The sequence below is a fragment of the Vidua chalybeata genome, chromosome 2, assembly GCF_026979565.1.
Source record: "Vidua chalybeata isolate OUT-0048 chromosome 2, bVidCha1 merged haplotype, whole genome shotgun sequence".
Classification (NCBI taxonomy): domain Eukaryota; kingdom Metazoa; phylum Chordata; class Aves; order Passeriformes; family Viduidae; genus Vidua; species Vidua chalybeata.
Window position 1 is genome coordinate 35,294,590 of NC_071531.1, and position 24,824 is coordinate 35,319,413.

A 24,824-nucleotide genomic window follows, 5' to 3' on the forward strand; every position below is an offset into this window, starting at 1 on the left:
CCACAGAAGTGGAGCTTTTTGATGACAATATTGATTGTATAAGTATTCTGAAGGATTTAAAATATTCTTGTCATGTTCCAGAAGAAGTTCAAACTCACTGACAATATCTTTAAGACTTAAACCATCCTATCTACTACAACAAACTGTAATTTACCTATGTTTAATATTCTAAGCTACTTTCTTAATGAAGGGTATAGTTACTAATTATATATATATATATATGTGAGTGTGTGTATTTATATGTATGCTACATAGTGTGTTATATATTAAATATAATATAATGTATATGGGGAGTTTATATACAAGCATATAAAAAGATTCATATTTATTTGTGTCCATATCTTAGGACAGAAAGTACCCACTCCTGGCATTTTTTGTGAGTTTGCATCCTGGAACTCTTTTCTTTTCTTCCTTTCATTTATATTCCTCACTGTGTTTTCTCCCTTCAGTCATAGAAAAGATCATACAACACTTCTCAGTGGGTTTTCTCCCTACAGTCACAGAAAATATCATACACTTCTCACGGGATTTTCTCCCTGCAGTCATAGAAAAAAATCATACAACATTCCTTCCATGTCTACTGATGCAAAATCAAACATAACATTCACTCACTTGTGCTCTTCCTGTTATCACTCCTGCTGACCTTTTAGAAGGTTGTCTTGTTACTCCTCCCCTAACATTTATCCTTCCTTCACTTATTTTGTTTGGACAATGCTTTTGCTTTAATAATTGCCTACCTGTAAAATGTAGAGACTTCGCTGCAGTTAATAGGACACCTAAACTAATTCTATTAATGTTGCCTTACTGACTGGGGTCAGTATTTCACCTCCTTAAATTTTTGGGTTTTTTTTTCTTTCATGTTCAGAAGTGTATGAGAAGGACCTCTAGATTTCCACTCTTCTTCTAGGAGTTGATAGTGCCATAGATTTCACTGGGAAGGAAAATGGGAGCAAGGCCGAGAGTTAACTATTTTTCTTACATGCATCTACCTCCAAAAGATTCAATAACCACTGCAAGCTATAAACTTTCAAGTAGTAATGTAGCTCATCAGAGTCTCAGTCTTAGGAAAAATGGATTTTTCTGGCTATTATGAGAAAGTAAATAGCATAATGTGGGCATTTCTCATTGAATTTCAATAATTGTTTCTAAGGAAGTTTTCAGTATGCATATGTATGTATTATGTATAATATGTATATATTTTAATTATCCAAGATAGCTTTAAGGTTTGGGTTTTTTTGGGGTTTTGTTTTGTTTTTTTTTCTTTTTTTTTGTTGTTTTTTTTTTTTTTCCTTTTTGTTTTGTTTGGTTGGTTTTGGGGGGGTGGGATATTTTTTTGTTGTTGTTTTTGGTTTTGGGTATTTTTTTATTATTTTCTTAATAGCAAACCTAGAAAATGGCATAGCATAAAAGAAAAATATTAGCTTCTATACATATGGGATAAGTCCGTGTGCTGGTTAATTTTCTTCACAGTAGCTTGCACAGTGACATGTTTTGGATTTGTGCTGCAAATACAGCACAAATTGCTGTCTTTTAGACATTGTCAAGCAGTGCTTGCACAAACCAAGGCCCTTTCTGCTTTTTACCCCACCCCACCAGCAAGTAGGCTGAGGGTGCACAAGAAGTTGGGAGGGTACAGTCAACTCTTTGGATAAATAAAGAATACCTCATTAATATCACACATCTTACGATACGATTAAACTTTTTTTTTTAATTATTTTATAGAAACATAACTAGAGTGAGTTAGAAATAGTTCTTAAATTTTATGTGCCTATAATTTATAAATTTATAGCTTGGCTGTATCTTTATGGCCATTAATTACAGTCAGATCTTGTAACCTTTTTTCATATTTATGGAACCTTTGCCTGAGTGGTGACTACTTAACTGAGAGGTGATTAAACACATATAGTATAATTTAAAATGACCAAAATACTTTTAAAATCTAGAAAAACAAAGCCAAAATCTATTTAAAGGAAATGAGGCTGCTTTAGGGGGAATGGTGTGCTAGCTCAATTAATGTCAACAAGAGTTTTGTCATATCAAAAATACCAGACTAGTTACTCAGGCTTTAGGTCTGCATGGATGCAACATAGAAGTGGGGTGGGTTTTTTTTTTGTTGTTTGTTTGCTGTAATAACTATGTTGCATTATTATGCACTATAATTATATTGCACAAATACAAGAAGCTTGTTTAGGAATGTGTACTGATGCATAAAATTTGGAGGTTGGCTGCAATATAATCAGCTCCATGAGGTAAAAGAAAAATTAACTTTATGGATATTGCTTGTGTCAATAGAAAAACAAAAAACTATCTTTCAAATATGTGTTCATGTGTCCTGTTTCTTTCTCTCAAAACATTGTACTTGAGTAATTCTGTGACAGAAGCTATTACTGTACCATTACTTTTTAAAAGGTTCATTTGAAGACATTTTATGAAACAATTTTTATATTAGTCTGGCTAGATGGGATCTGATCATGACCCTTGGAGTGTGAACAGTGTTGAAAAAGTGATTCCCTTGGCCTTCTCTGCTCATTAAAAAGAGACAACACCACAGGGCAGTGGAAAATTGGTCCTCCAAGAGTGTTACATACTTGAATATGTGGCTTACACAGAATACTGGCAGTTCATCATTATTAGAATCAACCTATATTCATAGACCAATCTATTCCCTAGAATAAGCCTCTTTGTTTCTTAAGAGAGGGAAAATAGAAAGTTTTCATCATTGGAGCTTTTACATATCAGCTGTCATAAAAAATACAAGAGAAGGGACAACAGTGTCCAGAGCAGATGGTTTTGCCTTTTCTTTATTTTGGTGGTCAGCAGCAGCTATTTAATGTTCATGTTGCCATTTTGGGAAACTTAATGACTTCCTTTCTGTCCATTCATAAAAAACCTTTACACATGTAAAAACAACATGAATTCTAGTATCTCCCCAGATGAAATAAACTTCTACCAAGAAGCTACATTCAATGCAACAGAAACATTTCCTGCAACAAATCCAAAACCTAAAAGCAAGAAGTTCAGTTTGCTGACAAGATGAATAATACTGTTGTCTTTCAGACTGATAGCTACTGCACAACTTTAATTTGACCAAATACATCTTTTACAAAAAAAAAAAAAAACAAAAACAAAACAAAAAAAAAACACAAAAAAACCCAAAAAAACCAAAACCAATCAAACTAACTAACTAACTAACAAATAAAAACACCAAAAACACCTCTTATTTTGGCAGTCCATCAAATTCGATGAGCGGACACTTCAGGCCATGTTCTAGGGATACCACTGGTATAACTATGGTGGTTAGATACATGGAAGAGAAAAAATATTGTCCTAAAAATTACATCAATGGTTATGTAATAATAAAACTACCTAAAAAAAGAAAAACATATAAAAAAGGCTCACTGTCATGATGAATGGGTATTCAAATGTGGAAATAATGGCTGTTGTGTAAAAGGAATTGGTATGTTTTATTAAGACATGTCAGTGCAGTTATTAGTAACCGTCATTGCTATCAGTGACCCTCAGTGGGATTTTCAAATTAGCAACATAGCAGTTGGAGGGAATTTAAGGTTAGATTTATCCCTTCTTCTCATTTTAATAGCAACCATGGAGATGACACAATACGGAATAAAAAAGGCACGATAAAGAAAGCAGACTACAGCTTGAGCTTTTATTTCTTGGTAGCCAATAGAAAAATGACAAAGTGATCTGGCATGTAGACCATTTATAATTATAAGGGAGTTAAAAGTGGGGAAATTGTCAGTAACTGCAAGCATTTGGACAAAACCCCTGCAATTTGAGTTAATTATCTCTCCAGAGTTCTTGTTCTGAGCAAAACACATGTGTTTATGTAGTACTATTGTATTCGGGCTTTATTTATACTTGGTTTTTACATAGCCTTATTAAAAATAAAAATAGACATCCGGAAACAGTGTTTGAAAAGTTTGTTAAAATAGATCAACTGTCATTAAATAGAAATTGGAATGCAAAGCATTTCTAAAAGTCTGTTTTCAAGTAACAAGGGCAAAATGCAGAATCAAGAAGGGAGAGGGATGAGGTGTGTTTAATTATCCTGACTGCATCCTAAAGCAGTGCAAGGGCATGTAGCTCTGGTGAACTCAGCAGACCTGTACCTGCCTTATGTAACTAGGTTTCTGAACGATTGTGATTTAAGTCAGTGCTGCTGACTCACTTTGTTTGTGTTGGGTTTTTTCCCCACTCTTTTAAGAAGTATCTTGTTTGTAAACCTGTGAAAAACTCAGGAACTTTGTATCTTTCAGTTATATACTTTTTAAATACAATGAAATTGCTATGATTTCAGAAAATGGAATCAAATTTGAGGAAACACTTGTCTTAATGTAAATATAAGTAAGCAGACCTAAATATTGCATGCAATAGTGATAAAATACAGAATTGCTAATTACCTGTTTGAGCTAAGGTAGACAAATTTTTTAAAGCACTCAGAAAACTTAAAAAATAAAGTTCAGTAAAAACTTTGTTAAGTGAGTTTTTGTGAATCTAGCATCTGTCCATGATTGGAAAGATGTCTTGTCTTATGTATGGGAACACTGCTATTTTGATGAACTGTAAACTGTAATTATAATCAATATGTACAAAGTATAACAGAAAGTATAAAATTAAATCATAAAAACACAACTTTCCAAAAGATTTCTAGCTGTTTTTTTATGATCATAAATGATGGTGTCTTAATCTAGAAGCATGAAGAAAATAACATCCTCCTGCTTCACATAACCAGCCAAGTAAAAACCCCTAGGCAGAAGAGGAAAGCGATCTTTTGGTTTGTTTTTTGGAATTTTTTTTTTATTTTGTTGTTGGTTTTTTTTTGTTTTGTGTTTTTTTTTTTTTTTTGGTTTGGTTTTGTTTGTTTATTTGTTTGTTTGTATTTTTCCCACACTTTAAACACAAAAGCAGTGACAATTACAGAAAAAAATGAGCTGAGAGGTGTTTTGGTTTTTTTACCTATTACCTTTCAAGACTTTTTCAATAAGTGAGGGCTGGACTCAAAAGGAGCACACTGTAGTTGGACATAACTACTCTGTTAGGCCTGCTGGTGCCCAGTTAATGCTGTATTTGGGGATAGTAGTTGCTGATTTTTTTTTTTTTTTTTTTTTTACTGTGTGAAGCAGTAAGAGCTCTAGTTTCCAATCTATAGACCAATAGGTTATTAATTTATGTTTTAACATGACTGACAGAGCAAGCTGATCTAGTGAAAGGTGTCTCTGCCCAATGAAGGTGAGCAGGAGGGATCTTTAACGTCCCTTTCAACCCAGGTCATTCTGTGTCTGATCTCTCTAGTTCAATGCTTCAACTGAACAACAAAATGTTGATTCCCTGCTCTCCTGAGACAGAGCCTTTTGCATTTGTTTTCATCCTTTCAGCCTGCACACTCCCAGATTGTTCATGGCCTGTTGTGGTGATACTTTGCAGTCTGCCAATACTGGTATTTTGGTTCAGGTCAGACCTGCACTTTTGAAACAATCTTCCAGTACTTGCTGGTTGGTTTTGTGGTTTCACAGTGGACTCCTTTCAAGTAAAACTAACCAGCAAGAGACTCCAGAAGCTGTCTTAATACACTCTGGGTGTTAATGACTGCTCTGTTTACAAGACCTTACCAGAGCTATTCACCAGTAAACGTCCCCTGCATCATGTTCAGTGAGGTGATCAGGGACTCTGCACCAACTCTCCTGCCTTAGGGATCCATTGCTATGGCACCACATTGGTTGCTAATGGAGATACAGTCTGCAAAGTCAGCATCCAGAAGAAAGGCTTCAGCAAGGTGGGTAGGAATGACTTAAGGATAAGGGTGAACCTTTTATTTGATTGAAGCTCTAGCAGAATCTGAACTTCAGGACTTCAGGCCAGAGACCTGATGAAAACTTTCTGCTCTTCAGGCTATTATTCTAAAGGCACAGGCAAAAAGCATTCTTCCCCTAACAAATCAAAAAATCCTTATGTGTACGTCAAAAATTACCATTGGAAGTCTTTTGGAATAAGGAATGCTTTTCCTTGCTTTTCAATGGGAAATGTCTATCCATGCAACATAGCAGGGAGGCCAAGCAAATTAGTCCTGCTGCAGGGCAGAGACTGTAGCTGCAGGGATGAACACTTAGTACCAAGCTGATAAATTGCTTTGTGTATTGATGTAACATGCCAAGGAGGGTATTTGGATGGAGGCAATTCTATTTGTGCTTTGCTCTGATCCCTGAAGTGCATATATATATATATATATATATATATATATATATATATATATATATATTAGACTCTGTGTGTGAGTGTATCTTGTATAGTTAAATGTTGCTTGACTTTTGCCATCATGGATATCTTTTCGAACTCGTAGCATCTCGGATTTTCAAATTTGCCCTTGCATGATTTCTTTCTTTCCTTACCATCTGCTAAGATCTGCTTAGGCTTGTCTGTCTGAACTTTCAATAATCTAGCATTTCATTACCATGGCATTTCTCAAGCAATTAAGTCCTGTATTTCTTTTCCTAAATGAATGTGTTCATACATTAATGTGGGACTCTGCAGTTCTGAATGGATGACTTCTTAATGGAAGTATTTTCTACAAGACAAATAATAAAGCAAATTGAACTGATGCTTTTGTTGCTCAGATTAGTCTTCCTACTAGGGAAAAAGTGCTGTGCAGGGGTTTCCTCGTATGTTATGAGTGGTCTGGCTTGCCATTATACCTGATTTTATATGCACACCTGGGCTATTTCACCAAGCCTGCTTTAACTTTGTTTAGAGATAGCAAGCAATGACTTTATCTATCTATTTTGTTCAACCCAAACAACTTCCTTAATTTCTGAGGATTGAACTCTTTAAGTAAAATTAAACAGCAAAAATTAAGCAAACATCCTCTCAAAAGCAAAGTAAGGTAGGAAAAGTTGAAGATTTTTTTAGTTCAGAACAGTTCAGTCTCAAGTGATAAATTCTATTTGCACAGTTTCTTTGGGATGGGGGAAAGTATTTGTTATGCCCAGAAAAGAGCAGTGCTCTGTTCTGACCTTTGCTGTTATAACTGAAGAGAGCTAAAACTGCACTTGAGCTCAAATGGTGGAATCCATATTGGTGTAGATTTCCTCCTCAATGTCTACCTGCTACCTTTTGTTCATGTTGTCCATTTATAGATCCTGATACCACTGTGTTTTATGACAGACAAAATGTCTACAAAAGCAAGTTATGTCCCATTGCTACTGATGAATATTTATAACAAAATTGAGAATGCTCTCAATATGATAAATTTTGTCAATTCTTAAGTTCTAATGTCTTGCAAAACAGTTGAAACACAGCACAAATTGGAGCTACCAGTGGGCATAGATTCACCAAATTTGGAAATTATTTTAGGTAACTAGTCACCTTAAATGATAGTTTATCATAAAGAGTAAGATTTAAAAAATATCCCAGAGCATGTGGGTAATCAGCACTGAATGCTCATTAGGATTGTGGAAGAGCAGGACTTAAATGTTCAGATGTTGCATCATGAAGATGTGTCTCTTATATTTTTAAACCTCAAATTTGTCCTGCAAGGGGTGGATAAGGTGTTTCAGCTAGAGAAAAGGAGAATTTCTGCAACCTATTTCCTTGCACGGGGTAAAAGGGTTTTCCCTGTCAGATAAAATTGGCAGCCTCTCACCAGCAGAAACCAGTTTGTAGCAATTTTCTAGGACAAAAAAAGAAACATACAAACAAACAAAAAAAGCACCTCCAAAAAAAAAAAAATAAGACAAAGATGACATTTAGATTAGCATGTTTTAGATTTTAGACTGCCTATAGGCTTTGATATGGATATTTGTGCCAAGTTCATATGATTCTACTACAATTTTACTAAAATTCTTCAGTAACTTGACTCTGTGATAACAGACTGAAGAGAGTCCTGTTTATGATCTAATTTAGGATCTTCCATAGAAAGAAAAGAGAAGATTTAAAATATGTTCTTTTGGTATTTTAGTACAAAATAAATATTTTTTTTGCTTTCAAACAAAAGACTTCTGTCTGTAAAAATGCCAAAATCCAGACTAAAGATGGCTCAAAAGATTTCTTTCTTTCCATTTTGTAAAGAAATTCCAGTAAAGGATTTTTTTTCCATCTGACTTGTAATATTATTTTAACTTCCTGATTTTTTTTTTTTTTACCCCTACTCCAGCAAGTGGTTAGTGAACTGAAAAATTAATTATTTGCACAGCCATAGGGGTGAGTGAAGAGCAGTGCTCTGGGTTGTTCTTCCTCTGGAGTCCGTAAAACAGGACTGAGAAGCAGAAGGTTTTTTGTTTTTTTTTTTTTAATTTCATTCATTTAATGCAATCCCTTAACAAATTTATTCAAGCATGATGCACCAAAGAGTTTTCAAACTCTTTACTGATTTTAGTGGTTTACCTTCTCTGAATTACAAAGATGGTATTTGAAAATGTTAGTAATTATTTTCTTCTCTTAAATTACAATTAGACATTCTCTCCCTTTTTTATGCTGGTTTTAAAAAATAAAATTTTAATTTCTTAATATAGTGGATCTCAGCCTTGTTTTCCTACTGCAACTTGTTTCAGATGAACAGATGTTTTCTCAGTTCCAGAATTTACATTGTTGCCATTGAGAAAAAGTGGTCCTTTGAATTTGCCACATTTACAATGGAAAAGTTGATAATTTTTTTTTTTTTTTACTAAATTCCTTTCAAATTTCTTTAATGTAAAGCAAATATTTAAGTGATGGAATAAATATTTCTAATTATTTTCTGGAAACCTATATATGATGTCTGTGACAGATGTTAACATCTGTCTCTAACTTTCTTCTTAATAAGATGATTTCAAAAGCTGATGTAATTTCTTTTTCTTCCCCACCATTCAGTTTTGTCTACTGAGCCCCCATAAGTATTGGTAGAGTGTTAGATTGTTTCAGTTAGATATTTACAATTATCAGAACTATGAAGATTGCTATACTTGAAAAATCTTGGCTCTTTGTAACTCTGTTTTTGCTCTTATTAAGTCTGTTATTGGATAGCACTATATTCCCTCCAAAATGTGCATAGTCATGTAGTTTTATGTTTAGATAAAATTTAGGAGTAAATAATTTTTATTTCAGATTTAAATAAACATAAATTTTTGGAATAAGATAAAGTATTTGAGTTTCAAAAAATGTCTAAATATCTGTACCTTCCATCACAAACTTATTAAAAAAAAAAACCAACAAAACCTTGCCTATTTAGGAAAATATTCTTACACTTCTTTGAAAGGCTTTGTTTTCTAGTAAACTTTCTTTGATATATCATCTGCTGTTCTGTAAAGCATTTTAAGATTAGTTATTACTTTAGATTCATATAGTATACTTAATTTCCTTCACACATTTGTTATTTATTTTTAATCTTTTAAGCAAAATATCTGAAACAATACTTTTGGCTATCTTTTGGGTGAACGTTTCTCTAAGTGAGCGATAGTCTCCCTATAAGAATTCATCTTGATAGTGAGGAGAGCAAGGAAGGATATGTTAAAAACCACTGGTGTATGTGTGTGGTTCTGAATATCTGGTTTTTATAATGTGGTGTGGTACTTGATTAGGTGGTATAATTCTAGATAGGATCCAGCAGTAAATTCCTTTGAGTACTATTTCACTTTTCTTAGAAGTACCCACTTTCCATTTTTTTCCTTTTTAATGTGTCCTGGCATGGCAACTTGCTCTCATGCTTTATAAATTTTGCAAAAACCATTGCAGGCCTTTGTGGGTCAGGATGTTATATGACTGATGTCTGTGTATCCCTCCCTGGGCTACAGGTACACTTTGTCACCTTTTGGATGCATTTCACCTTTTCTGTGCTGTTCTTTCAGATGCTCATTTTCCTCTACATTTGGCACAATTTAATTTTTTCCATATAGGTCAAATGTTCATATATTCACCTAATTTTCCCCAAAAAATTATTTAAGGTGCTTTAAATTTTAAAGTCAAGCTTCAGTCACATTATAGGTAAATTTCATCACAGAAATGCATTCCATGTTTATTTGACTTTCTAATTTGCATCAACTCCTATATTATTGTATTGCTTCTGCCATGATTCAATTCTTGTAAACCTGTTCTGTCCATCTCTGATCAGGTTGTCTTTTCTTATGCCATCTGTTTTTGAGCTTCATAGCCCTTGACAGTTGGGGGTTTTAAATTTTTTTCTTTTCCTTCTATGCTTCCTTCATACTCCAAATGCTTCTTTTAGTTATTATTATTTATACATAACTGTTAGTTTGGCTACTGATCACCTGTAATCTAATTTACAGTCACAGAATGTGTTAAATTTAGAGACATTTTCGAGAAATTCCTAGTGCCACCTTTTGGTTCAGTTGTAGAAATGCAGCTGCAACTCTAGAGCAAAGCCAGCAGTGGAAATAATTAGTTACTCAAATTATCAGAAGCATACGAGCTTCTGTCTGACTACATAGAACACACTACTAAGTTGTAGTAATTTTATAAAGTTTTAAAGCACTTTTTTTCTATTTAAAAGATTCAGGTAAATATCAACATTCCTCCTTATTTGAAAACTTCAAGAAACATTTTGAAAGTGGGATATGGCAGTTACTGACCCTTTCTGTTAATTTCTTCCTAGTTAATTGGACATTTTTAAAGGCCTATATATGATATTTAAACATATTTCCCATAATTATCAGAAAAAGAAGTTATCAGCAGTTGTCCACATTAATTTCTTTATAAAATATAAACTTTATCCTAATCAGTTTTTTGAAAAAGACTTTTTTTTTAATGTGGATCTAAGAAAACATATAGCCTTTTACTCTTTAATATGTAGTCTTACTGGAGAGATACAGTGTTGTGCAGAAAGCTTTTAAATTACCTATTTATGCAGGGAATGCAACTTTGTGTATCTTACCAGCCAGGTCAAAGTAGATAGCAACAAGTGTAGTGTACTTCTGAGCACAGATGGTTTTACTTCACAGTCACTGCAGGAATAGTGAATTCACAGAGGTGCAGATACAATTCTATTGTACTGTACTGTTTGTTGGCCCTGTCATACTTACAAGTTAAGTTGGATTTGTATGATTAAATCTGTCTTAATGAGAAGAATTTATGCATAATTGTGGTTGACAATTGAAGTCCTGGCAAAGATGATAGATGATTAATTACTATTAAGTACCTTTCTTGATATACCTACACTACAAAATCAATTTTGTTTCACAAATATGTAATACTTAATTAAGTGAATTACCTAATTGTTTCATTCTCATCTAGAGTGAAATCTGACTAGATTTCTGAGCTTGATTTACCTCGTAGAAAGATCTGCATGTAGATATTACATCTGTCAGATACTGTGCTTCTTTCCAAGAGAAAATATTTTGAAGTTTAGCTGAAAAGGAAGTGTTATTGCAAGCCTGAGATAAAGCACTACATAGGTTGTTGCTTCTTCAAAAAAATCCATAAACAAAGCAAGTTCAGAAAACCATACCCTTTTATCCCTTTTGATTACTTTATCTATTCTCATGGTTTTCTATGAATAGGAAATTGCAGCACACTCAGTTGTCCAGTTTATTAGAACAACAGAATATCTAACTGTTAAAACCTCTGTGCTTTACAGATAGGAAAAATACAGCCACTGCATATGTGCTTGTAGTTTCAAAGCCATATCAGCACAGGTTTAGAAAACAGGGATCCTATTCTGCAGTATTGAACTTGTACATTTTTGAAGGCAGCATCCAGCCCAATGAAAATGCATAGTGAAAACATCTCGTGATAACCTTTACCTGAACAGTACTTCATAATTGTAACCACTGGGATTACAAAGGAATAGTAGTGAGGTGAAAGGTCCAGTAGAAATTATATATAGTCCTGAAACCTACTTTTAACATATATATATATATATATATATTAAATTGGGATTGCTTCTTGTACTAATCAATATGTTGTATGAACATTTGGCTTGCTCTATTTGCATGTCACATTTTACCTCTGCACAATATGTTCACAGAATCAGTCTGGGAGGTGAATAGGATGTTACTTAAATTCTGGTGCCTATTTTACACACACACAAGAAGGCAGAATTAAATTCTGAAGTCACACACTAACTTTTCTCACTGAAATGTACTGGTTTTTTTTCCCAAAGTGGGTTGAAGAAACATGCCTTTTTCTCACCTAGCAGGAGAGGGCATGATGGTGCAGGCTGGCTCAGCCACACTGTACCCTCTTCCCATGCCAGAGTAAAAGCCAAGTTCACTGACTTGGCTTTGAAGAGCAATATCATTGAGAAATCTCAAACACAGGGCACCATAGTGCCAACCTATGGTTTATGTTTTCCAACCAGAATAATACTTTAAGCATTCTCTGTGGGTTAAATGGGGTTCAAGATAATTGCTCCCTTTCCTCATAGAGGTGTTGTGAGAATTAATTAGTTAACATTTGTATGGCTCTTCCAAGGTACAAAGTGCTATACATGTGCTAATTAATGAAATTATTATTACCTGCATGTCATTTGCACTGCCAGGAAATCCATACATGAGTAATCCAGCCCAATAGTTCCATTTTATATGCTGCATCCTAGTCCATGGTTTAGAAACATCTCTCATTAAAAAAAAAAAAAAAAAAAAAAAAAAACAACTAAACCAAAACCAAAACCAAATCAATAACAAATAGTAGAAGAAGTAAAGGTGTAGTGAAAGAGATTTGCCACCCAAGAGTACTGTTTTCATCTTGTAAACATTAACAAAATACTGCTGTAGTGAGTGCTAATTGTCAAAACAACCATGAAAACCATTTTGCTACATAAGGTGTTCTGGACACCAGATCTGTAATTACAGGGAAAATTTAAAGGTGCATAGAAGGATGTCCTTTGGATAGGAGGTAAGGTCCCACCAGCTAAGAATGTGTCTATAATCAGGTTCCTGGAGTTGGATATAATTAAGCAGTTGGCAGACAATATCCCTGTTAGAATGTGTTTCCAGTAGTGTCATTCATAAGGCTTGAGGCTAAAGCCACTTTATGTAGTGACCTTACATACATAAGAAGAGCAAGAGTTCTCTGAATGCATGTCCCAGGGTAGCAGTTCTGTGCTGCAGGAAAAAGACTGTATTAAAAGGAAAAGAGCTTTCATGCCAACTATGACACATGAACACTTATTTCCTAGAGATGTGCTTCATCTCAAAGTCATTTATGTATCTTTTTAACAAGTAAAGACTAAAGAAATATAATATACATACTAAGTAAGGAAAAAAGAGAAACATCCAGTATAAAACACTCCTAAAAGCATAGCTGTCAAATGAAATTCTTGTAATAGCTGATGTTACCTATAGTGCCCTTTTGCATGACAGTTTTGTAATCGGTAGGAAGTGCAACTTATTCCTCTCTCCACCCTTTCTGGGTTTCCCAGAGTCTTATTGATTCCTCCTGCCTAGTCTCATCATCTCTGTGCAACCCTTCAATATTTATGTCTTATCCTCATCCTGCTTTTCCTTTTCTTCTCTATATTGCCCTTTTTGTACAATTTTCTGCTATTCATTGTTTGTTGAGATTGCATTGTAGCTTTTCCCCCTGTTTTTTGTATTCTTTTCCCTTTACTGAACTTGATTTTTTTTTCTCCCTTCCCTTCCCTTCCCTTCCCTTCCCTTCCCTTCCCTTCCCTTCCCTTCCCTTCCCTTCCCTTCCCTTCCCTTCCCTTCCCTTCCCTTCCCTTCCCTTCCCTTCCCTTCCCTTCCCTTCCCTTCCCTTCCCTTCCCTTCCCTTCCCTTCCCTTCCCTTCCCTTCCCTTCCCTTCCCTTCCCTTCCCTTCCCTTCCCTTCCCTTCCCTTCCCTTCCCTTCCCTTCCCTTCCCTTCCCTTCCCTTCCCTTCCCTTCCCTTCCCTTCCCTTCCCTTCCCTTCCCTTCCCTTCCCTTCCCTTCCCTTCCCTTCCCTTCCCTTCCCTTCCCTTCCCTTCCCTTCCCTTCCCTCATAAATAAGATGAATCTTCTGTAACAATACTGCATTTCATGCAATATTAATATCACTGTGAGATATGTTTTTATGTGTTGAAAGTACTCAGAGTTGTGGGAGGATGAATGTTTTCATAGTCATAAACCCCCTGGAGCTGGGAATATAATTTATCTCCCAGCTCTGTACCAAAGATGTCTCTGACTTCAATCAGCATAACCATATGCTTAAAGGTGATGAACACATTATGCTATTTGCTGATAAACCCACCTCTGTCTAACATTTTAAATCCCTGGTATGTTTGGATGATTTATGTACAGTGAAAGATAACTAGAATAGTAAGAAAGTCTTTTTGGTTGTGAAGATTTCTTCTCAAATAGTCCAGATGAACCTGTTATTATACAAGCTGCTCATCCCCAAAGATATGATCATGACTTGTACTAGCAGCCACACTATTGCTCAACTCCAGTTCATGAATAGCCCTTATAAAAAAGAGGAGGAAAGATTGAAAAGGAACTGGTGACTTCTGTGGGCACTGTGAGTAAAGCCAATTTACTACCAGTCATTCAATGCTAAGATGTTTCATCATCGGGAAAGTGATACAGTGCGGTGATCATGGTGGAAATACATCACCTAGAGGTGGCTGCTGGCATCTGTACTGTAGGGAGCAAATAGCTGTGGAAGCTGGGGAACTGGCTGTGTTGCCTCTGTAAGAGGTATGTGGTTCCAATCTGACTTTTCAGTTGTTCCTTACAAGTGTGTTGAACATTTTCTGACATACCAATCAAACATTGTTTCTGCTTTCCCTGCTTTTTTGTGTTCCTGCATTTCCACAGAGTTGGAAAGAGGAATAATATGAAGTGCATCCTTTTACATCTGATCATAAAGGTGTGCATATGTGTGTGTGTGTGTGTATGTGTGTATATATAGAAATATTATATGTATTTCAAACATGGATATATTTCTATATACATGTATAAATTTGGCTGTCAGAATCAAGATCAGAATCTACCTTAATATTCGGGTATTATTCACAGTATAATGGAGCAATTTTTTATTGTAGTTACTCTCAGAAATACTCAGTCATTATTCTCTCTCACCTTTCTGCTTAGCTTAGGTCTTTGCAATAAATCCTTTTGACTTTTGCCAAAATGGGAGAAGAATGTGATAAAGTAGTTTCTCTCAAAATGAAAAAAAAAAAAAAAAGGTGACCTCAGACTCGCTGCAAGTTCGTTTGCAAATCAGTAAAAATGAAACAAATTATTTTTCCAGTGACCAAATACTTTGGAAGATTTCTAAGGAACTCTTTTTTCACATGAGAATCACATTCTGGAAATATTTTTTGCAATGTCACATCCCCAGTTATCAAGATTTCTGGAAATGATCCTTGTTTTTAGTTTTTCAGCTGAATTACAGTGTTTGTTGTATTTATTTTAGTCTGAATCCAGGATGCTTATACTAAAAGGATAGAATTTTGTTTGTATGAATTCACAGTCCTTTCTCTTGTATAGAAACATCTTTTCTTCATACATCAGCAATTTAAGTCACCTTAAAGCAGCTCTGAATGTTAAAGACATACTCTTTGTGTTCAGTTGCATATTTTTTGTGTATGGTTCTATGCCTAAGTAGAAAAATATCTGCCACGTTTCCCATCTTGTGAAGTAAATCTGAAATATCCCTATAATCAGATGGAGACTTCGGGGGAAAAAATGTGAATACTTTGAAAAAAAAAATAGTGGTACAAAAGTTGATTACTAACAGTCACATCTCTAGAAGTCCTGCTCTCTACAATTCCAGTATTAAACACCTATAAGACATGTGAAAAGAAATTCTACATTTAGCAAGCAAAGGTATACCCGAGTAAAGGAATAATTGTGCAAGATCCATGCATCTTATAGAACCATAGAGAGTTTTGGCTTGGATGTGACTTCAAGATCACCTAGTTCCAACCCACCTGCCACAGGCAGGGATGCCATTCACCTGATCAGGTTTTTCAGGACCCCATCCAACCTGGTCTTGAATGTTTTCAGAGATGGGACATCCACAATATCTCCAGGCATCCTGTTACAAAAGAAACCTCTCTGGACAACCTGTTTCCAAAGGTAACTTCTTTTGCTGCAAAAATTTACAGGGTTCCTATTGGAAGGTTGTCAATTCTAGTGCTTGCATTTTATAATTTTGCTACCTTTATTAAAATAGATAGATTTGGATTATTTTTCAAAGAACAGTCTTAATAGTATCTTCCCAGGGGAACTGAACAGCAATGAATTGCATTTTTAAGTGACAACTGAACAATGGCCAACAAATAAAAAAAAAAAGGAGAAAGAGAGAAATAGCGAGATAAATAAAAACAAAGGAAAAAGGGCAAATCTAAAGAAAATGTTTGAAAATGCTAAAGCCAGATCTGTCACAGAAATAAACAAATGATACACAGACAATGAAGACACATGATGGAAAGTCTTCTCAAACTGGAGTTATTATCCCTCTTCTCAAAACTACTTTTGCAAAAATCTACTTTCAACTTCGACTCTTTTCTTATGTTAGAAAAAACTGGAAGCTATTTTAGAGAAAAATAACCATTAAAAATATTCAGAATAGAAGAGGAATTTTAGTAAAACACAAAATAAAAAAATGACTAAGTAACCCTGAGAAGTGTAGCTTTTATCCTGACTTTTGGTTTTTTTAGGAGTTCTGCCTGAATTAAAAGGTGGGTAAGTAAATCAGGATTTACTGTAGAATGAATGCATATAAAAGGCTTATTTTTTTCAAGTGAATGCAGGCAATTAGAACCTGTGGATATTCTATTCTCAGCTGTGGGAAAAGCAGTAATGGTAATTTTGAGGTGTTATACATCACACTTCTTTTATGAGGGATCAAGTACATTGTCTTGATCATTGCCTTTAAAACCTTCTTTGAAAAAAGCAGGCTAGAATGGTGAGGAAATATGCATTGTTTTTTCTTCACTACAATTTCAAAGTGAATATGTTGCTGAAAAACAGAAAAGAGCACATTTCAACCTGTGAAGTTTTTTCTGCTTTACATTTTGTGGCAAAATTACATTTCTCCATGTTCTTAGTTGAAATTATGAAGTATTTAGGAGGCTTATTCCAACTGTTCTCTACTTCTGAAAAAGAGTGAGGTCATTTGAAAAAAATACTGCAATTATTTCATGAAGAATTTTTTCAAGAGAAGTTGACTCGTTAGATTTTGTATCAATAGGTTATTATTTATTCCCCTTAGAATTCACATTGTTTCACAAAGCCTGCTGCTATTGTTGTTTCCAGTAAATATAGATATGGAATTTCTTCTGAGGTAAAGACAATTTAAAAACAGCAATTAAATGCTTTTAAGCTAGAGCCAGATTCTTTCTTCTAGATGTTGTTTGCTTCAAGAAGGACTTTTCAACGTATTAAATCAATTATGAGTGTCCAATATGTCATGCAAAGATACCACAAGGCAGTCAAGAGATCTGAAGGTGTTTACATATATTGATCTATACAGAGGCTTAGAGAACCTTAAGTCAAAGGCAAATATGTCCCATTGAACAAATACAGGTGGAATCTTGGCCTCATGGACACTGGTAGAAAATTTTTTTTTATTGTCTTCTATAGAAATTAATGCTCCAGCATCATTATTTTGGCTGTGATAGGTTACTGATCCATACATTATCAGAGTTCCAAGAAATGCTGTGTCAGAGGGATGATACTGCTCCACATCACCACACATTTCTGCTATTTTTTTTTTTCTGTTTAATGTTCACACATGTGGTGAGCTGGACTGAGCATAAATATTTACAAAATAAAGTTAATATTGTTTAGTTGTATCGGGCACTCCCTAGAGATACAGGAGCTTGTTCTTGGGGGCTATTTTGGCTCTATAGTGGCTGAGACTAACTTTGAGTGCATCACAAAACTCAAAAGAGCTTCAGTGAATGTGTTGGATGCTTTTACATGTATAATTGGTAATTCAGTTGCTGTGCTTCCTTAAACTTGGTCTTTGAATATTCAAATTCCACAGCACCTCTCAGGATATTATTCAAACACACAGTGCAAGGATAGACATTGGCATGTGCTGCAGTGAAAACAAGTCACAGTTTTCATTTCACCTCCCTTAAAAAAATCAGGAAAAAATTGACCCATCATGCTCCTTCTCTTCCATGCTAAACTGAAGGATTTTGAGGAATATTTAGGTTTGCACTTAGAAAAGAATGATATTTCAGTTTGACAGAAGAACATCTCTCTAACAATTCACACACCCTCCAAGCTCAATTATTCTTTCACTTAAGGGATATATTTTGGCTGGAATATGCTTCATAAATTGGATTTTAGCTTAACTGCTACACAACATATTGCATAAATTTACAAAAATTTGATAAATTTATCTTTACTCTTCTACTTTTTTTATTCCTAGAAAGCTAATTAGGTACTACATTCATTATGAAATTAAGACAGAAAAATTCTATAGAATTTAGAGTTGATGGATTTTGCTACAGTTTTACTACTGAAATCCAGCCACATAGTTGATGAAAATTAAAATATTTTTTGTTATTGTTACTATTTTATTTGAAAAAGAATCAGTCAAGCCACTCCCAATTTCCTGTACTTTGTCTCCCATAATTTTTGGTGCTTCAGGAAGGAATTCCTGTTCCAGTGGCCGAGTAGTTTTTCTCCTTGAGGAAGTTCCTTTGTTTAATAGTTTTCCTTATATCACACTTCTGGAAATAATTATAGTGACTTTAATATGTATTCCTTCCTCACTTTAACATGTCTCCTTTCCTCACTGAAGTCATGTTCTTTAAATTAATCACTTTTACTGCATACAAGATCATGATCAGCTCCTTGTTCCACAGTAGATTCTCTGGTTTATCTCCCCTGAACATTGTGAACTAGCCTGAGCAAAACCTAGTAGAATAACATAGAACACCATGTAACCAATTTAAGTAAATGTAGTGTGCCTGCAGTGTGATAGCAGCTGTTTTGAAGGACAGGTGATATGTTTTCATGCTTTATCATCTGATATATTTGCATTCCTTAGGATGGGGGTTTGATTACTCCAAGAGAGAAGTACAGCAATGGAAAGAGTATAGAAAGTAATGAAATAGATAATAATTGGAGATGCTGGACACAGGAGAGTAAGTTCATATGAAGTGGCAGGGCAGCAAGGAGGGTACACAGCAAACTACCATGGAATTTTGGAGAGCAGATTTGTGTGCTTTCAGTCCAGGAAGCAGCCATATCCTGGCTGAATCCAAACCAGCGTGGCCAGCAGGTCGAGGGAGGTGATTCTGCCCCTCTACTCTGCTCTGGTGAGACCCTAGCTGGAGTGCTGTGTCCAGCTCTGGGGTCCTCCAAGATAAAGAGGACATGGACCTGTTGAAGTGAATACAGAGGAGGCCATGAGGATGATCAGAGGGTTGGAGTCCTTCTATGAGGACAGGCTGAGGAGTTTGGGTTGTTCAGCCTGGAGAAGAGAAGGCTCCAGGGAGTTCTCCTAGCAACTTCCAGTACCTAAAGGACGCCTACATGAAGGCTGGAGAGGGACAATTTATAAGGGCATGTAGTGATAAGGGAATGGCCTTAAACTGAAAGAAGGTAGGTTTAGATTAGATATAAGGAAGAAAGTTTTTACTGTGGGGGTTGTCAGGCACTGGAACAAGTTGTCCAGAGTAGCTGTGAATGCCTCATCCCTGGGAGTGTTCAAGGCCAATCTGGATGAAATTCCAAGCATTTTGGTTTAGTAGACAGTGTGCCTGCCCATGTCAGGGGAGTTAGAACTAGATGATGCCTAATTGGATTATGGCCATTCCATGATTCTGTGATTCTATGATCTTCTATTAAGTTGAAAGACAATATATTTTTTTAAATTAGTAATAAGTGATTTATGAAAGGAACTTTGATATTCTTTACAAGCTATGTCACAAAGTTGTCACAGTACTTCAGACTTCATCCCAGTGTTACAGTAATGAAGGAGTAAACCTCAGGCTGTATTTACTTTCTTTGTTTCATGCAGAGTTTGACAGACCTGCTTACTTGTCCCCCAGCAGCCTTCACAGGTATCATAAGCTTCACAGGAAAAGTAATCATTCTTTCTCCTGAACAAAGAAGAACTGAAGAAATTGAAACAGTATATTTCTACATGAATGGTGTATCCTACTTAAAAAAAATATTATATTGTCCATAGTTTGATTAGGGCTTTTGTTTTAATTTTTGTTTTTTAATTCTGGTAGAATTAATTTTGACTTTTTTTATGTATCTGATGCTTTCACATATAAAAGTTTTGTGTTATTATTCACAGCCTGAGGCCTTTACTTCTGTCTGCTGTTTTCTCATACTGCTGCAGTTTTCTGAGTTTAACGATTGCAAACATAACAACACTATAAATGTCTAGCACCTTACCCCTGAATTTTTAAACCCTTCAAAATTTTAAAAATGCTTTTGTTTATAATCAGGAGAACATTGTCTTTTGAATCATTTAGTCTTTATTGTCTCCAGGAGCTGCCTTAACCCACTGAATTCTTCTTTAAATGAAAGACTGCTTAGAGTAATTCCTTTCCTTTCTACTACTTTTATGGAATACTACTGATTAAAGAAGTTTAAATGTAAATTATAAGTTTAAGTAATAAATTAATTCAAATTAAAAAAAAAATCCATGTGGGGGAAAAAATAATGTTTAGAGGTATTTCCACAAAACAAGAACACCTGAATCATGCTTTGTTCCCTTTTGAACAGGCTCTGACCAAAGGGAAGATGTAAAACAAACACTGTAATATTTTCTTATTCTCACAAAATCCTCGTGTGTCTGGACTATCTTTCCCCAAGGATGGCAGGGAACAGTCCCCTTCATAGTGTGTGAAGGGAAAAAGACAATAACTGTGATGAAGCTCATTTGCATCTCCCACTGGAAAACACCCAAGAGCCAGGACACTGGATGGGTTCTTGCACTGCCTAAGAGACAGTATGGCAGGAGCAGCTGTGTTTGCCACAGGAGTTCCTGCACAATACTTGACAATCTACTGCAGATTCCTAACAGTGATCTAAACAAACAGGTATTTAGCCAGCTACTACTACTTGCTATAACTCTCTGCTGTACTGATAGCTTTGCTGCCCAGTGAGCTATTGTTTTACCACATTTATAATAAATACTTAATTCTTGGTATCTCCATAAAGCACTGTCTTTAGACATGAACTCCTCCCTGCAAGTCACATACATCTTTGCTCCCCACAGTACAAGGGATTGTGCCTTAGGCCTTGGAAAATGTAGCATCTCAATTTCAACAATTCCAGCAGTATTTAAATACGAGGCCTGAGCTTGGCTGTTTGCATATTGAAATATTGTTGCTATGTTGCTGTTACTGCAGTAAGACGTATTATATTTCTTTTTCAAGAAGTGGTAGAAGTGACTTCCCCTCTAACCTCCCCCTCTCTGTTTCCAACAGATGGAACAACAATCCTCCTGTTCTTGGTAGGAGATATGGGAATTAACAGTCATCTAGCTGGTCATCAGGGAATGTGCTGCTGATACTTGAACTAGAGCATCAATATTTTTTTGCTGTGTTGTTTGTAGCTAGCAATTCTTTTGCCAGCGGCTGTTTTTGTGTTTGTTCCTGAAATTTTAAATCCCTTCCATTGGCTCAGTTTCCTTTAGCAGCAGTAGAAGCTTTCACAGGTTCCTGAGAAGCCTGTCAATTCCTTGCAGATCTGATAAAGTTTTCATTGGTGTCTTGGAGATTTCACCTTCACCGGTGCATGGACATGTTCTAGAGGATGAAATAATGCAAAATCTCATGATCAAAAATATTCTACATGCTGTTTGAAATTTTTAATACTCAAATAGAATTTGAAAGGAAAAGACAGTACTTGCACTTGGCACCTGAAGGGAATCTAATACTTTGAACCTATGAATACATAGAATAGGTGTTATCCCATTGGATTTCCTTGCTGGTTGAATTAATTCCATTTGTGACAGGCAGGTTTTCATTTGTGCATAATATAGAGCCATGACAAAAATTAAGTAATTTTGATGGGTTAATTTTTTTAGCTTTAGGTTGTGACTTCCAAGCAATTCTGAACATGATGTATTGTTACAGCCATGTCAGTGGAAGTTAAAAAATTTAATGCCCTCATTTGTTCTCAAAGAATTCAGATTTTATGTGATGTGAGATCTGTAATGATGCTGTGCATTAAAACAAAAGTGCAAGGAAATTCTTTAGGACGCAATTCCTTTACAGCTCACTGCCTCTCATTGATTTGAAAGGCTGCTTCACACATTTTAAATGGATTTCGACCATAGCAACATTGCATTCTCTACTACTAAAAGCTGGATTTCCTATGCAGTGGCAGCTCTGTGGCTTGTCAGAATGACTGACCTTGGGTGTGAATCCATATGTCAACTTATTACAAGATGATAACATGCATACTGAAATAGCAGAAGTTGAGTTTCTTGTGAAGAAATCCTTTGACAGAGAAATAAACTCAGTTGTTCTTAATGATCTGTTCCAGAGGAATGGTAGAAGACAGAGAGGACTGACTGACCACTGACCACTGAGGGAAAGGAGATCAGGGATATTATTTTGTGTAAGGTACCTCTTTTGCTATCAGTGATTTATAATTCACAGTAGGACTCCTCTTATGAAATGCTGTGAAAACACAGACTTTTCACCAAATATGTACATCTCACTTGTCTGCTTTGGTAATAGCATAAACACTGCTTGGGGGCAGGAAAAAATCACAGAAACAAACTATTTCATATTCTAAAAAAGAGGTCCAAAATATCTTGGCAGTGACCAGCTTGTCGTTTACTGCCTCTGTTGTCCCTGCCAGCATTTAAATTAAGCTGGACTAGAATCAAATCAGTTCTATCACCACCCTGCTCTAACCTTTGGTTAAGCTGATAATTTTCAACTTGTTAAAATGTTTAATCTGTATCAAAAATGCATCACACTACACTTCTTGGCACATTTTTGTGACTGGTGAATGGGACCCTATTTTCTTGCATGTTTACAGAATATTAATTCTATGGTGTCTTTATGAGACACTTGGTGCTGTCAGTTGCCTAATGCAGAGATGCAAAACATTTTTTCTCCTCCTGAGAAATGTGATTTATTAGATACTTATCCAAACAGAATGCCTTTTCAATAGTGCCAAACTTGCACCATGCAAGAGAAATGTTCATGAGAGAAGATCTTCACCACTACAGTCCAGCTGTATTGAGTCTACTGTCTGTGACTCATAATTCATTTCCAACACCTCCTTTTAGTCAGATGAAACAAATGTCTGCATGTGTTTAATCTTTTTGGTCAGTGTTGTCACTGGTGACATATTTGTCCATACCTGATGGCCACACTGAATAACTGAATAATGGCCACAGGTCAGAAAAGGTTTTAAGACTTTCCCCAGAGGTATTTACTACTTTATGTGACATGCTATAATTTCATCCATGTCTTTAGAAATTTAAAAATGTATGAAAACAATTATTTTTTTGTTATTTTTTAAACTTCAGGTAAAATCAACAGAAAATTTCACTAAACTGGTTAAAAAAATAAAGTGAGATTTCAGATATCCAATATACCAGATACCCAAAACTATAAATTAAGGAATCCAGTGAGTTATTTTTATTCGTGTCATGCAGCTCAGACAATCACATAAGAGGTAATATGGAAAAAAAAAAAAGGGAGAGAATATTGCATCCTATGAAAATACAGTAAAATGTTAAATAAGTTTTTTTTTTTTTTATTGGGGAAATTGAGTCACAGAGGAATATGTGATAGTTTTCCTCTTTTGAAAGCTGCACTGTCAGCTCATTCTTAACAGAAAAAAACTGGCTGGAGAGGAGATTTTTTTGGCAGTTATGTGGCATTCAGTATTACCTGACCTCAAAACATCTTTTGGAGTGGGAAAAAAAAAAAAAAAAAAGGCATCATACTTCATACTAGACAGACTTTGAAAAAAAAAAAGATTAAATCAAGCTTACAAGGGTGAAGAATATGGAACAATTATCAAAGAAAGAGTTACAAAATATAAAATGTCAAAAGTATCTGTCTATTCCTGTGCCTATAACTCCAGCTCTTTCATTTGTTGCTATTTCATCTTGCCTGCAGCTTTCTTCTCAGGAGATAGATTGGAAGCAGATTTCAGCATCTCTTCATCTTCTCACTTCTCCAGTTCAGGTGTCCTTGTGCTGCCACTTTTACACTTGAAGCTGGATTTGATGTATATTTGCTAGGGGCATCAAGGAACTTCTTGAAAGCATTTACTGAAAATTTTCTAGAGAAAATTACTTCATTAAACCGTGGACATGATTTGAGGATAAACTAGACACCCTTTCATAAGGTTCTGGTGGTGGACTTTATAAAAAAAAACCCACTCTCCTAAGCCATTTAACCATGATAAGAAGAGAAAGCAATGAGGAAGATTCTGCTTCTGCTCTGTAGATTGTATTTTTGCTGTGTGCTGTGTCTCTACCCAGCAGAAATATAAACATTTTGAATATTTTATCAAATGCCATGATTTTTTTGTTGCAAACATTGCAATGACTATTTGTGAAAGAAAAAAAAATAAATCAAAAGCAAACTTATCCAATTCATTATAGTGTCATAGCTTCACTTTTATCATTGGGAAAGTGGATTTGGGTTCTTTATAAACAAGTTTTCTACTTAGACGGCTTTTTTTTTTTTTTTTTTAACATACATTACATGATGTCTAAAATCCTTGCCAACTTGTACAGAGCTGTTACCAAATTTTTGTTACTAGAATATGTAGGAGAGAATAGTGAATAAAGAGCCATTTGTGGTCCCAGATTTTGTTGTTGTTGTTGTTTTGTTTGTTTGGGTTTTTTTGGGGGTTTGTTTGGGATTTTTTTTGTTTTCTTGTGTGGTTTTTTTTGTCTTTTTGTTTTGTTTTAATAATACATAAAATTTTCAGGT

The 24,824-nt window shown here is 35.2% G+C and overlaps 1 protein-coding gene across 1 annotated transcript in view; it reads left to right on the forward strand.

Moving 5' to 3' along the window:
* The window catches only part of NALF1 (NALCN channel auxiliary factor 1), a 435,482-nt gene that overhangs the window by 175,834 nt on the left and 234,824 nt on the right, over positions 1–24,824 (forward strand). The window lies entirely within an intron of this gene.